This window comes from Oryctolagus cuniculus, chromosome 9 (genome assembly GCF_964237555.1).
Source record: "Oryctolagus cuniculus chromosome 9, mOryCun1.1, whole genome shotgun sequence".
NCBI lineage: Eukaryota > Metazoa > Chordata > Mammalia > Lagomorpha > Leporidae > Oryctolagus > Oryctolagus cuniculus.
In genome coordinates, this window is record NC_091440.1 from 92,782,598 (window position 1) to 92,797,678 (window position 15,081).

General features: G+C 48.1%; 1 long non-coding RNA gene across 1 annotated transcript in view; it reads right to left on the bottom strand.

Moving 5' to 3' along the window:
- LOC138843705 (uncharacterized) overlaps positions 1–7,380 on the bottom strand; it is a 37,816-nt gene extending 30,436 nt beyond the window's left edge. The window contains exon 1 of the long non-coding RNA XR_011378665.1: positions 6,813–7,380. This is a non-coding gene — a long non-coding RNA (uncharacterized lncRNA). The remainder of the gene's footprint in view (positions 1–6,812) is intronic.
- Between the last annotated feature and the right edge of the window lie 7,701 nt (positions 7,381–15,081).

Genomic DNA, 15,081 nt, shown 5'->3' on the forward strand with positions numbered 1-15,081 from the left:
CCGTGCATTAAATTGTAATTATTTTTTATGGTTTACAGTGTACTAATCCTATAGCATTTAAATTTTCTTCTGTGTTTGGCTAAAGTATCCCCATGTACCTATTCTACTATTTTTCTGTGTTATTAAGGTTCTAATGTCTCCACTGTGTCCTTATTTTTGCATCCCCCAACTGTTAAAAATGTCCAAAGAACTATTGTTGTGCGGTAAAGATTTTGTCCTGTCATTTTCCCTGGTTCCTGAGGGAGTCTCTATACCCTTGAGTTTTCTGAGTGACAAGTGTGTCTTGGTTGCTATTGGTTGGACCCCTGAGATGATGCCTGAGTTTATACCAGTGAGGTCCCTGGCAGTTTCAGGGTGGACACTGACATGCTATAAAAACCACCATGTGATGTGATTAAGGGTTCAGTTCTGAGCCACTTGATATCAGTGTGAACTGCCAACCTCTGGGAGGAGGTGTGGGACTTGAAACAGAGTTCAGTCACATTGCCAATGGCTTCAACAATCATGCCTCGGTGGTGAAACCCCCCCAAAAATACTCTGACACTCGAAGCTTGACAGAGCTTCTGCGGTTGGTGGTGGACATGCCAGGAGGGTGATGCTGAGGTTTGAGAACTCACTAAACTGGCTCAGGGAACTCAGAGAAGTGCTGCTGTTGTTATCATAGTAACTGAAAGACACAGCTCAGGCCCAGCCCTAGGGAACCACACAAGGCAAGGGCTGGAGGGCTCTCCAGCAATTCTGCAGGATGCATCACAAGTGGGCTGGGAATCCCGGAGTTGGCAGCTGGGGTCTGAAGCAAGGATTCTCCCACAGAAAGCCCTGCCCTCACCTCTGAGATCGGATCTAACCCCACACAGTTAGCATCAGAACTGCACGGCTCCTTCCAGCCTGCTCTCTCTCACTCAGGTCTGCTCCTTCCCACGGAGTCTGCTGCTTGCATTGGGTGGATGTGCTTTCTGCTTGTTTCAGCCTCTCAAAGGGACACGTTCACTCTCCTCTCCCACCTGTCTTCTCACTATTAAAGCTTGACTTATGCCCACCGCTTCTTTGGAATCTTTTTTTTTTTTTTTGGCTGCCTCCTAGGCTATGTTCTCTCTTCTTGGAACTCCAGCAATACTGAATGCTAGTGTCTGTTTTGAGAACACAGTTGGCTTCACCATATTGGTGGGGTACTGGTACCAGGATCCACCGCAGACCCCAAAATTGCATTGAACGAAACTTCGTGCATCTGCTCAAAAACTATTACTCTTTTCTAGACTCCTTATCATAGCTAATACAATGTAAATGTTGTGTAAATAGTTGTTAAACCGTGTTTAGGGAGTGTGCACTTGTTCAGTGCAGACACAATATTTCTTTGTGAATATTCAGTTTTTTTATACAGGTCATTTAAAAATTTGTATGTGTATGTTTTCATTTTTCTTTGCAAGGCAGAAAGAAGGGAGAAGGAGAGAGAGAGAGAGAGAGAGAGAGAGAAAGAGAGAGATAGGGGAGAGATGAGAACTCGTTCTGGATGGAGGTGGAAACTGCTGGTTCAGTCCGTAAATGTCTGTAAGAGCCAAGAGTGGGCCGGGGGTAAACCCAGGAATCAGGAACTCCATCTGGGTCCACCATGTGGATGACATGGACCCAAGTACTTGAGCCATCACCTGCCGTCTCTCAGGGTGTGCATTAGCAGGAGCTGGAATCAGAAGTGGAGGCAGAACTTGAACCCAGGCAAACTGATATGGCTTGTGGGTGTTCCAAGTGGCATCTTAATGGCTGTGCCAAATGCCCGCCCCTCTTTCTGAGTATTTTTGATGTGAAGTAGATGGGGAGTCTGTGGATGCAAAGGATTGACTATGTTGTTTTCCCAGCAGGATACTGAGGCCCTTATCTTAAGCCTTCTTTAAAAGTAACAAGTGGTGAGAGCTTACCACTTAACAGGTAGCAAAGAACTGAATGACAGCAAGTGACAATGACACTTGTGTTGGCATTGCTATGGACTCCAAAGAGGCTCCCAGGGCTCTGGGTGTGGAAGGGAAGCTGAAGGTGATCTGGCGAGAGCACTTTGTTTTGCTGAGTAGGCACTCCACAAATACTTGTGGAATTAATGAAGATAAGGAGAGAATAGCCCCGGAGTACTTGACTTGTCCCAAGTCTCCAGGCTGGTAATTCCTATTGAACTCAGGAGTCCAGGCTGGTAATTCCTATTGAACTCAGGAGTCCAGGCCAGCCAGGGGTGGTAATGGGACCACTTGGTCTCAGCCATCTTCTTTGTATGCACTCAGTTATTGAGCACAGGGTGGAAGTCTTCTTCCACGAAGTTCAGATGATCTCAACCATGCTACTAAGGTAAGTGATTTCTGACTTATTCCTTCTGAAATACGGTTTACCTCGGGTTAAACAGGTGACTGCTATGAAGCATTCACAGGCATTTAGGTTCTTAGTGGCCATGTCCTCTTAGAAGTCTTATTTCAAGTACATTATGAGCTAGTACCCTAGTGTCTAGGTTGAAAGTGAAGTGGAAAAGAAGCAATACCCAGATTTAGATCTAGTTACTAGACATGTGTAAATCCTAATTATTTCCATTACAAATAATCTGTTTATTTACTTCCTTTTTTAAAGATTTATTTATTTATTTGAAAGGCAGAGTTACAGGCAGAGGTGAGAGAGAGAGAGAGAGGGAGAGGGAGAGGCAGAGGGGGAGAGAGAGAGTTAGGGAGAGAGAGACAGAGAGAGAGAGACAAGTCTTCCATCCACTGATTTCACTCCCCAAATGGCTGAACGGCCAGAGCTGCACGAATCTGAAGCCAGGAGCCAGGGGCTTCCCCCAGGTCTCCCATGTGGGTGCAGGGACCAAGCACTTGGGCCATCTTCCACTGCCTTCCCGGCCATAGCAGAGAACTGGACTGGAAGAGGAGCAACTGGGATTCGAACCGGTGCCCATATTGTTTGCTTAGGAATGAGAGAGAAGCCTGCAGGCTGCCTCTGCAGAGTGTGTCACCTGCTCCTCTGTGACCCTGAGTGCAGCTCTCCCACCTCACCAAGTGAGAATGATGCCAGCCACCACTGAGTCGGCACCATGTCCAGTGCTCCTGGTCACTGCTGGCATCTCAGGAAGCCTGGGACCTGATTCTTCCTGAGGAAAGCCAGAATCAGCCATGCTAAGGCTGACAAGGATTTGTAGGAAGAGGAGAGAGTACTCTGCCTCCCTTCCTTGGGCTCCTTTGCCAAATTATTTCAGGAGCAGGACTCTAGCAGTTTCTATTCCCCCCTTAAGTTCTTGTTGTTTTTTTTTTTTTTTTTTTTTTTTAAGACTTATTTATTTATTTGAAAGGTCGAGTTACAGAGAGGCAGAGGCAGAGGCAGAGAAGAGAGAGAGAGAGAGAGGTCTTCCAGAAGTCTTCCACCAGATGGTTCACTCCCCAGATGGCTGCAAGGGCTGGAGCTGAGCCAGTCCAAAGCCAGGAGCCAGGGCTATGCAGAGCTGTCTGTGCAATACAGGAGCTGAACAATTGAAGACGTGTCTGGCAGGACACCACGGGTGAGTGTTCTATGGAGATTATCTTGGGCTAACTTATGATTCTCCAACCAGGACTGGCTCAACCATGACAGGCTGCCTATACCATGGTGGTCCCATAAGATTATAAGGGAGCTGAAAAGTTCCTCTTTCCTAGTGGCATTGTAGCCATCATCACATTGTGCCATGTGTTGTTCACATGTGTGTGGTAACGCTGTTACAAACTGCTTTATCAGTCCTATATGGGATAGCATATACAATGATGTGCAGTACACAATACTGGATAATGATACTAAAGGTGATTTTATTGGGGTACGCATTTACTCCACTATACTTTTAATCATTGCTTTAAAGTGTACTCCTGTTGATTTAAAAAAAAGGGGGGCCGGCGCCACGGCTCATTAGGCTAATCCTCCACCTGTGGTGCTGGCACCCCAGGTTCTAGTCCCAGCCGGGGCGTCGGATTCTGTCCCAGTCACTCCTCTTTCAGTCCAGCCCTCTGCTATGGCCCGGGAGTGCAGTGGAGGATGGCCCAAGTGCTTGGGCCCTGCACCCTCATGGGAGACCAGGGGAAGCACCTGGCTCCTGGCTTTGGATCAGCGCAGCGTGCCGACTGTAGTGGCCATTTGGGGGGTGAACCAATGGAAGGAAGACATTTTTCTCTGTCTCTCTCTCTCTCACTGTCTAACTCTGCTTGTCAAAAAAAAAAAGATTGGGTGTGACATGGTATGCCTCAGGAGGCAGGCAGCAACCTCTCACATCTTGTATTCACTGCATCTGTTGCTTCGGTCTAGGTTTGTGTAAATACACTCTAGGATGTTTGCACAATGAAATCACCTACAGTACTAGCCCCATTATTAGGTGCAATGATTGTCAATTGTCCCTGCCTAGGTATTAGGGAGATTATCTGATTCTCTCTGCTCCCAGGAGATGGAGACTGAGGCAGAGAGGATGAGGGAGGTGAAGGAAGTGAGACTTTCATCTTTGTATCTGAAAGGTCTGTTCCCTGTGCCTTTGGGCTAACTCGTGGTGGTTCTCCAACTTTGGACAGATGATGATATCCTGACATGAGAAGAGGAGAACCAGATTTTTGCTGTTTAAGTGGAAATTTCCGAAGCCCTCATCCTGACTCCATTTCTGGGGTTGTTTATTTAGGTCAAAATGTGTTAATTGTTCCCTTTGGTGTATTCCGTACCGTAAGTGCTCATTCACTTTCTCGGGAGGTCTTATGGATTTGTTTAAAGATGATTTCAAAGTCTTTTCGGTTCTTTCAAAGTAGGTTTCTGTTGTGTTTTAGAGGAAAACAGCACTGTGTGACCAAGGGCAACTTGGTGGAGGTTAGTGTGAACTGATGAGATAATGCAAGAGTAAAGATCAAAGCCACTCAGTGTGTAGTTCTATTGGATAGGAGTCCGTTGATCACCGAGATTCTGTGGTTATCTGAGCGTGGGCAAAGGGAGCTATTCACAACTTTGCCATGGAAGCTGAAGTTGGCTCCATCAGTCACCTACATCTTGGGTTATTAGGCTGCAGCCCCCAACCTGGGCTATCGGCCCCCACTGCCTGTCAAGGTCGGCATTATCCGCAGCTATGTCCATGAGACAGACACATCATTCTGGGAAATTTCACACATTATCTTCAGAAGTGAAGCATGCTAAAGAGGTCCCACCCCTCCAGTCTGCTTAGGGACTTTCTTTTAGGAATAAGGGGGAGACTGTTGTGATACCATGACCTGGGGTGGATAATGCCAGTATAAAGGAGAATTCAGGGGTCAGCGCTGTGGCATAGCAGGTAAAGCTGTTGCCTGCAGTGCAGGCATCCCATATAGGCACCAGTTCAAGTCTTGGCTGCCCCTCTTCCAATCCAGCTCTCTGCTATGGACTGTGAAAGCAGTGGATGATCCCTGCACCTGCATGGGAGATCTGGAAGAAGCTCCTGGCTCCTGGCTTTGGATCTGTTCAGCTCTGGCCATTGTAGACACTTGCGGAGTGAACCAGCAGATGAAAGACCTCTCTCTCTCTTTCTCTCTCTCTCTGTCTCTCCCTCTGCCTCTCTGTAACTCTGCATTTCAAATAAATAAAAATCAATAAAGGAGACTTCAGAGGGGACGTTTGCAATTCAAACACTTGGAAGCACTCCTGCATGAGTGCAAGGGTGCCTAGGAAGGAGTTGGGCATTCACTGAGCAAGGACTCGATGCTTGCACATCCAGAGTGAAAAGGTAGATTCCCTAAGGTCTCCACTCTGTGTTCTTAGCAGCAATGCTGGTCTGACTTATAAATGGTAAGAGAATGTGAGTAACAGCACATCCTCCTGAGAGTGGCTTACACAGCTTCCTCTTTTAATGGGAAGGCCAGGGATGAGTGTTTTCCAAGGTTTTGTCAATTGTCCCACAATGTCTGGTCTCTGGGTTTGTGTCTCTGTTATCTCAGTGGCAGGTGCAAACATCATTTCCTGGTGGGACAATGTTGGAAAGCAGGAGAGAAGACTGGCAAAGAGTAGACTTCTTGTGTGCCTCTCAGTGTCTAATCAGAGATAAGCATTTTCCCTGGAAGTCTCCTGGGAAGTTTATATTTTATTTTTCCCCCAGGCCAGGCTGGCTGTAGCCCCATCCTCAGCTGTAGTGGAGCAGGACTGGCAAGTGTCCGAGTCTGGGAGCTCAGGACTGGGAGCTGACAGGGTGGTGTGGGTTTTTCAGCAGGGAGCCAGTGGTGTTCGCTGCCACAGAGCTGGGAGCTGTGTCTCCTTCCTGCAAGACGGCCCAGCTCTCATCTTTGACAATGTTCAGCAGCTCTCCAGGTCTCGAAAAGAGCCATGGGCAAACTGGAAGGGCTGCCTTTGGCCCCCTGGGTGCAAGGGTTGGGGGCGTCTGGCACATGGGCTATAGGAAGCTCGCAAAATCACTTGGTCTGGCCCTACCGAGGCAACAACAGGTGGGACTTGAAAGTCAACAAATCTATAGCAGGCTCATTTTTAAGTTGATAACTTTGTGGGGCCCACAAATGATGTTATAGATAAACAAATGGCCCCTGACAGATAAACAATTCCAACCTTCGCTTTGGTGGTTATATTTGATGACTGTAACTTTACCGTTGGAACACTGAACCAAAGGAGGAAACATCTTTCACAAATCAAATCACCTACTAATTGTAAGAACATTGAGGGTACGTGATGGCTTATGGTAATGACAGCTAAGGCTGACACAACTCTGCATTAGGAGGTTTGCCCATTTTGCAGCTGGGAAGACTGAGGATTCAAGAGGCCAAGCAGTTTGCCCAAAGACACACAGCTAACACAGGCTGCCTATCTCTTACCTGAAATGCTGGGTGACAAGAAAGGTTGCAGAACAAGAAATGTTTTGTAACGTTTGCATATAGTGAGTCTTGGGAGTAAGCCCCGAGTCTAAACATGAAATTCACGTATGTCTCGTATGCCCCTTATGCACGTAGCTGAGGGTAATTTTAGACAGTATTTTTAGTTGCTTTGGGCATGATAGCTGCTTGATGAGGAAATTTGTGCATATGGTGTCATGTCAGTGTTCCACATGCTTCGGAATTTGGAGCATTTCGGATCTCAGAAGTTCGGATGAGGGATACTCCAGCTGTAGTTCATGTAGCTGACATGTGCATTTCACTGCTTTCCTGCAGTGCTGCCTCTGGGTTAGCCGCACTGTGGCCTCCTGGCCATGTTGCCTCTGAAGAGAGAGCCCCTTCCTTGGGGTACCGCCCCCTCAGACACCCTTGACATTCCTACACGGCCTCTGTCCTTGAGGGCTCTTTCCTAAGTGTGTCTCTAGGGTCCAGTGGGTGTCGTCCTCATCTGGCCTTGGCACTGTTCCTTGCTGGTCTCCCCTCTGCTTGCTTGTGCCTCCCCACAGTGCTGCCCCAGGCAGCAGGAATGTTCCAAAGCTCTGACATCACAGAGGAGCATCTAAGGCTCCTGCTTCCTGTTCCAAAGGCATCCCTCCTGAGGTCCCGAGGCACCCTCCCCCCAATTTCTTCTACCCTCTTGAGACTTTATTTCTTTTTCTTTTTTTTAAAAAAATAATTATTTGATTTATTTGAATGACAGAGTTAGAGAGAGGTAGAGACAGAGAGAGAGGTCTTCCATTCTGCTAGTTCACTCCCCAAATTACTGCAACAACCAGAGCTGAGCTGATCCGAAGCCAGGAGCCAGGAGCCAGGAGCCAGGAGCCAGGAGCTTCCTCCGGGTCTCCCACGCAGGTGCAGGGGCCCAAGGACTTGGGCCATCTTCTACTGCTTTCCCAGTCCATAGCAGAGAACTGGATTGGAAGTGGAGCAGCTGGGACTTGAACCGGCACCCATATGGGCTGCCAGCGCTGTAGGCTGGGATTTTAACCCACTGTGCCACAGTGCTGGCCCCTTGAGACTTTATTTCTTTGTCTAGACTGTAACTTTCTTTTGCTACTCTAGAGGTAGAATGTTGGAATTATAGTTTTTCCCTTGAAAACACATTCTCAGATGTTTTCTTCCTGAACCAAACTTTCTTGCTGGATCTGCAGCAGCAGAAGCAGCCATTCTGTTGTTCAAAGCTTGTGGCAGAGTTGGAGGCTGGTTCTTTTCTTCTGTTACCTTCTCCTCTTGATCCAGGAAACGAAACGGCGCAAGAGCCTCAGCCTTGAAATCTGTCCCCATTCCATTTTGCCTGTGACATCTTCTCTATGGGAGTGTAGACCTAATATTTACTTCTTTATCTCATTATTTAACATTCCACGGGTAGTGGGGGCTCCCAGATTGAGCAGGAGCTGGGGTTACAGATGAGTCTGGGCGTCGGATGAACTACATGAGCCAAGCCCAGAATCAGCGTGGTTTTGCATGGCCTTTATTTATGAAAAGAGGACAGGCAGAACGTGGTGTGGTGAGATCAGCTGGTGGGGTAGTGTTTGTCCTGGAGACGTGTCCTCTGGCCCTGCACCAGGAATGTGCATCTGAGCTGCAGGCTGGAGGGGGCACTTCAGGCCCTGGGAATCTGGAGGCATAAGGAGCCGGGAGGGTGACTCAACATCAGGAAAAGGGCCATTCTCACTTCTGCATGGGGCATGGTGTAGCTTGTTGTATGCAAGGCACAGAGTAGCATTCAGTGGTTATTTGTCAAAGGAAGGAAAGGCCACCTGAGGACTCTAGAGGTCTGAGTGTCACCTCCAGCCCCGGGAAGTTTTGAAGTTCCAGTGTACACTGCTCAAGCCACAGGCCTCAGTGTTGCTGTGCTGAGTCATGGATCCAGACTGTGAAGGCCCTCAAGAAGTTCCTGCAGTGTTCATGAGCAAAAGAAGTCTAAGGGAAATAATACCGTTTTCATGGAAACACTCCTAGGACTGGCAGAAGGATTGGGTGAGGCTTTGAAGGGCTCCACGAGAGTAGGGCAGGGCTGAGGGACATAACCGCATAGCTTCGAACAGCACAAAATGCACCCTGCTTTCTGCTTGCGAAGCTCCCAGCCGGGGCACAGCTGCAAGCGCCCCAGGGGGTGCCTCTTGCTGATTGCAGCTGCAGGCCAATGCACTGGTTCAGTGACTCACAGAGGGGTGGTACGGGTGACCCACCCTGTTTGTGCCTAGGGGCTGGGGAGCCCTGGGGAGACCTAGAGGAACCAAGTGTTCAGTTTCATGAAGGGAACGCACTCAGCTTAGTTCTGTTTCCCCCACACAACCAGGATGTGTTGTCTTCCGTGTGGCTTCTTTGCAGTCATCATTTATGTATCCATTCATCACTGGCACTCACTTTGACTTAAGAACTTGACATGGACATATTATTTTTCTACCTATATAAAAGGTCCTGGAAAAATGGATTGAAAGACAAACTTATTTTGGTGTAAAAGCTTTTGTGGAAGCCCTGCATTTCCAGGAACTTCGGAAGTCCCCTCATATAGTTACTGAACAGTCTTCAACCCTGACTGCAAACCGAAGGCTCAGAGGTGGTGGGGCTAAGAGGCAGGAGCCAGGTGCCATGGCCTGAGTCATGGCTCTGCCACTGGGGAAAGTGATGGAGCCAACACAAGGGCACCCAGAAAGCTCCAGCTCCCTGTGTGGCACTTGGGTGCAGATCAAGTGCCAAGGCTGACATGGAAAGTCTCCATTCCTGCCGGCCCTCCTTCCTCTGCCCACTGGCACTGTGGTGGGGTCTGCAGCTTGGAGCTGGCAGATGCCTTTGACTTACAGACAGAGAAGAAGGGGGAGCCTGACTGAGACGGGACGGGTGGGGGAGCACCAGCAGGAATGCGCTCCTCGGACCTCACTCGCTGCATTCCAGGGCTGTGCGCTTCCAGGGGGTGCCAAGGGGCCGTGTTTGCTTCACAGTCTCTGCCCTGCAGCCGCTCTTGGCTGTATCTCGGGGCTTATTCCTCCTTTTCCTCCTCCTGTTTAGGTTCACAGGCACGTTCAGTTGTCCTGTCAGTACTTCCTGGTAACTTGTAGGCACTGCGCACATGAACTGGGTCCTTGGTCAGTATAGAGACGGGGACTGCAGGTGGGAAGAGAGCATGAGCGGTCATTTTGGAATGGGGGCATTTGAGGATCTGCACAGAAATGAGTGACACTAGGGTTGAGTGACACAGCTGAGGACAGAGAGGACTGGGCCCATCGCAAATCCCCAGAGCAAGGCCCGGAAGGAGCAGAGTGCTCCTCCTCTTGACTGGACTTTGGTCACCGGGATTTCCTTTTCTTGGGACCCAATTCACCCACTGCAGTTCACCCACTGCATGGGTTAAATAAGCTTTTGCTGTGCAGCCTAAGAAAATAACTCTCAGCGATTCACTGTGAGCTCTGTTTTAAATTAATTAATTTATTTTTATAAAGGAAACAGATTTCATGTATTTCATATGTGTACAGTTTAAAAATATAATTATACTTCCTACCCTCCATCCCTCCTCCTTCCTTTCTTATTTTTCTTTTAATTTTTTGCGATGCCATACCTTCGATTTACTTTATAATCACAAGCGCTAATCCTCCACTGAATAAAGAATTCAATGGGTAGCAAGTAGAAAGACCACTGTTCCTTGCTACAGACGTAGCTCCAGGAACTACACTGTTCCTTGCTACAGACATAGCTCCCCACTCCTACCTTCCTTGCTCCTCCCTGCCACTATCCTTGGTCCAGATACCCAGGGCCTCTTGGCCAGGTGTGCAGGTGGGGAGAGTTGCAGAATTAGAGGGTGCTCCTGTTGTGGAAGCGGGGTTTGCACTTTTTGGCTCCTGGCCCTCCCACCCCATTATACAGCAGTGTGAGTGGATTGGCCTGGCATTCCCGCCCTGCTCTGAGAAGTCCTGGGTTTGGGCAGAATGGGCCACTTCCGCTCAAGGTCTCGAGAACAGCATGCATCTTGCCTTTGCTACTCTGTTCTGGAGAGGAATGCACTCTGTGATGGACTGAATTCTGTCTCCCTGCCTCCCAGCCCCAGCACTCTCTGCATCCCTGAAATTTGTAGGTTGAAGCCCCAGTCCTCAGTACTCCAGAATGTGACATTATTTAGAGGCAGGATTTCCAAGGGGTCTCCAGGTTAAATGAGTCCCCATGGGTGGCCCTGATTCAAAATGACTGTGGCCTGTTTAAGAAGAGGCTATTTGGAGCTGGTATTTGGTGCAGTGGTTCAGACTTTGCTTGAGGTGTTCGCATCCCGTGTCAGAGCACCTGGGTTTGAGTGTTGGCTCTGCCTCTGATCTGGCTTTCTGTTAATGTGCATCCTGAGATGCAGCAGCGATGGCATAAGTACTGGAGTCCCTGCCACCCACACGTAGGAGATGTGAGTTCCTGGCTCCCAGCTTTAGCCAGGCCCAGCCCTGGTTGTTGTGGGCATTTGGGAAGTACCCATAGGATTAGGGTATCTGTCTGCCTCTGTCTCTTTCAAAGAAATAAAATACTTTGCAAAATGGAAAAGGATATTTGGACACAGACACAGAGTGACAATTACGAGAAGACACAGGGACAAGACTGCTTGTCTGTGAGCCGAGGAGCGAGGCCTCAGAAGGACCCAACCCTGACAACACCTTGACCTTGGAACTCCAGGCTCCAGAACCCCTCAGACAATGAATGTCTTGCTTAAGCCTCCAGGCTGAGGTGCTTTGCTGTGGCAGCCAAGTCCGCTAACACAAGCACCATCCGCGCTCCTTGTTCCACCAAAGGTCAGGATCAGTGCCAGGGCTCAGAGGGAAAAGGTCAGGAAAAAAAAGGCTTCCAGTGCAGACACTGGCTAGTGTTAGGCAGAGTCCCTTGAGTGTGTACATTGTCCAGGCTAACTCAACAAGCCCCACTTGACCTGTAAGTAGCAAACAGGGTGCACCTGCCCTACTTTGTCAACCTTCTGTCCCAAACAGGAAGAACCTGTAGCTGACCACGTAAAAGACTGATCCGAGACTAGGATTCCAGCCAACTCTCCTAACTCATCACTCAACTAACATTAACCGTCGTTTGTAACTTTGCATTCAAGAGAAAAGTTGTTCTTAATTTCCAGCAATTTACAGAAACAGTTTTGGGTCACGACTTGCTTAAACCAAGGACTGTCAATATTTGTGGATTTCTTATCAACATTCCAATTGTACCTACTTTTTACAACACACCACGCAGTTCAACTAATTTAGAGCAGTCCTTCCGTAATTTGTTCTAATTGCTGTGCTTAATTGTCAGATCCAGTAAATGGTTTCTGAGAATTTTGTATATACAAATAATAGGCTTGAGAAGTCAATTAAACAAAACGGGTGGAAAATTTCAGTGTTCGGTGTTTGAGTCTCCTACTTATATGAAAATAGTCACTTTGTGACATTGAAATGCTGCTGGGAGAACCATATTTTCTTAATGATTGGCCATGAAATATCTTCTCTTGCAAAACTCCTTAGCATCTTATTAAAAGGGATGATATATGGGCTGGGCATTCCTTCAGAAGAACATTAAACAAGTTCAACAAATGCTGTCTAAAGGAAAGTACATTGATATTTTTAACCATCTCACTAACTATCAAATCCTGCTTCAGGCTTTTTAAAAAAATATTTATTTAAAAGGCAGAGTTACAGAGAGAGAAGGAAAAAGAGATGGAGAAGGAGAAGGAGATGAAGAGAAAGAGAGAGAGAGAGATCTCCCATCCATTGGTTCACTCCCCAAATGGCCACAATGGCTGGGGCTATGACTGGGGCTGGAGCTAGGCCAGGCCAAAGCCAGGAGCCAGGAGCTTCATCTAGGTCTCCCTCATGGGTGCAGGGGCCCAAGTATTTGGACCATCTTCCACTGCTTTTCCCAGATGCATTAGCAGGGAGCTGGATTGGAAGTGGAGCACCCAGAACACAAACTGGCAACTATAGGGGCAGCTGCTTAACCTGCTGTGCCACAACACCCCACCACCACCCCACCACTCTGCCTGCACCTTCAGGTTTTACAAAAATGATTGGGCAAACATTTCTTGCATGTTCCTTCTGCTCCTAGCACTGAGCAGGGATGAATGAAGTCTGGTGCTTGCCATTAAAGAACCAATAAACCTGATTCATAGTCACTGAAGAGATTCTCTTTAATGCCCATTATTTCTGGAAATGAAAGGAGATAATCATATAAAGAGCTTAGCCAAATGCTTGGCATATAATCTGGTGTTCCATAAATGTTAGCTATTATTGTCATTACGATAAAAAAAAAAAAGCAGAAGAAATACAGGGATCTACTTTTTTGTCTTTTGCCTTGCTTTCTCCCTTCATCGCCTTCAGGGCAATTCCTGTAAAAGTGATGTTAATTATTACAGAAGTCTATAAATGCCTTCCCAAGTGTTTGGTGACTACAGCATCACCTTTTCTACAGAAGAATAAAAATAAACAGCCATTTCCCCTGGGTAACAACAAGCTGAGCTTTAAGCATTTTGCAATTCGGATTTTCTGTTTCACTGCCTCTTCAACAGCTCCCAGGAGGTATTCACTTTCCATGGTATGGAAGGAAGATTGAAGATTTTGCCCACTCGCTCTCCCAGCATCAGCTAACTTCGTCACTGAATTTTTAAGGGGAGTGTGGCCTCCGGACTCAAGACTTTTGGGTGTTGTTTCACTCATATTTTTGCACCTTAGGGTCACTTGTTTCCTGGGCAAAGGGAACAATTATAGCTTCATGCTGAGGGCCAGACAAAGGCCTGGAGGTGACAGGAAGAATACCTGGTGACCTTCATGTGTGTCCTTGCTGTACCATGTACTGTGCCAGGACACTCAGAGGGTTCTGGAAGCAGGGAAGCCAGCGCACTGGGGGATGGTTGCATTCTAAGAATAAATTCTATCCTATTTAAAAATTTCTCCCCAGCAGCTCCCTGGGACTCTGGCAGCTGACTGATCCCCCTAATGGCGAGGGCGTGACCTCGCACATGGTTTTCTAAATGTGACTGCGCTCTAATCCCAAGCCCCATGCAGTCCTGCCACACCGGGGCGTCCACTCGCTGCTTGCTCCTCTGCTTTCAGCAGCTGAGATCTCTTCAGCAGCCGGCCCACATCTGGATCTGTTGTGTGGCCACATGGGACGTGTTGTCCACTCGCATCGGTGGATTCCAGGACAGATGCACCTCCTGACACCCAGGTCCATCCTGACTGCGGTGGACATGGGCACTCGATAAACTCTGCACGTCAGTGACAGCAAGGTGTCATTTTGCAAACAAATTCTCTGGGCAAGCCTCTGTAGTGGAGTCAAAGGCCCTGCCTGCATTTTTCTCTAGCATAGAAAACTCCTTAATTGAATACATAAATGTGATTTTTTAGAAAAAGCCCATAGGAGGCCGGTGCCGCATCTCAATAGGCTAATCCTCCGCCTGTGGCACTGGCACCCCGGGTTTTAGTCCCAGTCAGGGCGCCAGATTCTGTCCCGGTTGCTCCTCTTCCAGTCCAGCTCTCTGCTGTGGCCCGGGAAGGCAGTGGAGGATGGCCCAAGTGCTTGGGCCCTGCACCCCATGGGAGACCAGGAGGAAGCACCTGGCTCCTGGCTTCAGATTGACACAGCGTGCCGCCGTAGCGACCACTTGCAGGGGTGAACCAACGGATAAAGGAGGACCTTTCTCTCTGTCTCTGCCTCTCTCACTGTCTAACTCTGCCTGTCAAAATAAATAAATAAAAAGAAAAAGTCCAAAGGAGAAAAAACAAAGGGGGGTGCATTTGGTGCAGTAGGTTAAGCCTCAGCATATGATGCCTGTATCCTGTATGGGCTCTGGTTCGAGTCCCGGCTGCTCCACTTCCAATCCAGCTCCCTGCTAATGCACCTGGGAAAGTAGCAGAAGATGGCCCAAGTCCTTCATTCCTTGCCACTCAGGTCGGAGACCTAGACGGAGATCCAGCTCCTGGCTTCAACATGGCTCAGCACCAGCCATTGCAGCCATTTGTGTCATAAACCGCTGGGCAGAAGATCTCTCTCTTGGTCTGTCTCTTTCTCTCTGTTTCTTCTTCTATGTAACTCTGCCTTTCAAAGAAATACATCAATCTTTAAAAGAAATTCTATGGGAGAAGGGAAACTTTTTAATTCTTTTGGAGTGTGAAGATCTCATTTATTTAGAGAGGAACAGCATAATTCACTGGGAGGTGAGGATGGACCCATGAAAGCCTGCTTTTCACATGCAGAATCTTTC